Raw genomic sequence first — 2511 nt, 5'->3', positions numbered from 1 at the left:
ATTCATTGTGCATTTAAAAATAATCATCATGCATTAAAAAAATGTTCCCCGTGTATTATAATGTGCTCGTCCATGTATCATAAAATGTTTGTATTTTGCCAAGAAAGAAACGGAAAAGGCAAAAAAGACAAATGTTCATCACATGTTTAAAAAATGATCATGGTGTATCAAACAAAATTCAATGTATGTCTTACAAAATGTTCACTCGCATTTAGAGTATGTTTGCTATATTTTTGGGGAAAAAAGTGCGTTCAAACATTTTGACCATGTATTTTGAAAATGTCGGCGTGTATCCTATGAAATGTTCCAACATTTCAAAAATATTCCTCATTTATTTAGAAACATATTTGACATGTCCTTCAAAAATCTTCTCTTCATATCCAATACCCATCTACAACCTAACCTGCAATGCAAATCCTGGTGTGTGTGCCGACATGTCTGCATCTGCCTCCAGCGGCAGCTCTGCTAGCCATGTCTCCGCCACTTTGAGCTCAAGTGCTCTTGCCGCCGGCGGTGTCCAGGCACACTATGTCCCCCGTGTTGGCTCTGCAACCGACGCAGGCGGCGGGAGCGGTGTATCGCATGGAGCCTGGATGCCCGATCGTTCTCTGCTTAAGGTACGTGCTGCTTGTACTTCCTCCATTTCTTTTTACTCCACGTATAAGATTTGGTCAAAGTCAAACCACACAAAGTTTGACCAAATTTATATGGAAATATATGAACATCTAAAATACTAAAACTATATAGTATGAAAATACATTTCATGACACATTAGGTAATATTGATTTCGTATTGTGAATGTTGATATTTTTTAAGATAAAGTTAGTTAAACTTAACAAAGCTTAACTTTGACCAAACTTTATATGCAGACTAAAAAGAAACGGAAGGAATAGTTTAACTTGACAATCCACCGGCAAAGCGACCAAGGTTGCTGTCTAATCAGTCAGAAAGTCCAAAGAGGCAAAGCAAAGAAGCAATCAAAACCATACCATGGTGAGTCCTGTGTGCCCTCTTACCAGCACCCGCATCCATTTTCTTTTCTTTATTGCAGAACTGATTCCCCTCCCTCTGCTCTATGGAGAAGTCCCAAACTCTGAATTTTGCTATAGATCTAGGGTTCTGGGGTTTGCTGGCGGCGGGGCTGTGGGGTGGGGAGGGGTGGATGCCAGGAGGAAGAACAGAGGATGGGGGGAGGGGCGTGAAACAGCTGGCGGTGTTTTGCCTGAGAAACATAAATTAAAAATGGCCCGCTAAACATCCTAAAAAGAGCTGCTTGGCACAAGAGAATGAAACACGCCTGTTTATGAGCCACGGCCCGCGGCGCACAAATAAGGAAAATAATAAAAATACAAGAAGAACACAAATGAGAAAAAAAACACGAAAAAATATATAATGATAAATCTCATTCAAATATAAATTACTTACAAAGCGTTTACATAGAAAAAGAAAGGTTAAAGCAGAACAAAAATTTAATATTTCTGCGGGTGAGAAGAAAGAAAAGATTGAAAGAGGAAAAAATATGATAATAACAAGAAAACAAAATGAAAATAAAAAACTTGCTTCGTTGCAGCTTCTCTCCCACATGCGTATAGCCCAGGACAAACAACAAAAAGTGAAGAAAAATACTAGCGTTGAAAAGCCATAGTAGTCATCACAAAGAAAAAAGAAATAAAAAAACTACCACACAAAGGCCCAGCAACATTGCTCACGTAACAAAACCGTCAACAGGAGCGTGAGACAACTGTATACGCACAAATCTCAGCACATTTAATCCAACGGGTATGAAGGTGACTGAGACCCAACTATTTCTCAGCTACTCCCTCTGTTCCAAAATAGATGACCCAGCTTTGGTACAAAACTGGGCCATCTATTTTAGATAAGAGGAAATAGCTTAGAACCAGCAAAACCGAAAAAGATAAGCCGAAAGCCGGGAACTCCTATGTGACGCATTCTGCGTCAACTAGGTGCGGCTTCGCACAGGAGCAGCTGACTGGCGGGCTTTGTGGGCCGCGAGGCGTGCGTTTCCCTGGTTTTGAACTGTTTCTACCGCTTCGTTGATTCTGCTTCGCGAAGCTGTTCCACTGATTGTTGTCCCTGCTGTTTTCCACTGTTTCTTCTGTTTCTACTGTTTCTTCTGTTTTCCTTGTATAAACTAAACAATGGTACAGTTTCAACTGTTTCCCAAAGAAACATGAAAGACAAAAACCTTGAATTTACTAAACAATGGTTGTAGGTTCCATTTTTATGAAACCAGGTGCTGTTCCTATTGATTCAACTAGTTTTTAATTATAAAAAAACATGAAATTTCATTTTACATTTATTACAAAGTGGTACTTCTAAAACTGTCATAAAAGTGGTAAGCTTACATCTTGATGAAATTGACTGATGATAGTATCACCAAGGCGTCATGAAAGACAAAAAAAGATGTACATGTCTTACTGCTCGTTTTCAAAACTGTTTCAGCTGTTTTCGGACATTGTTTACAGTTGAAAGTCTTGGAAGAAACTATCA

This window comes from Triticum urartu, chromosome 7A (assembly GCF_056163025.1).
Source record: "Triticum urartu cultivar PI428250 chromosome 7A, HENAU_Tu73, whole genome shotgun sequence".
Taxonomy (NCBI): Eukaryota; Viridiplantae; Streptophyta; class Magnoliopsida; order Poales; family Poaceae; genus Triticum; species Triticum urartu.
This window is presented reverse-complemented; position numbering follows the sequence as displayed.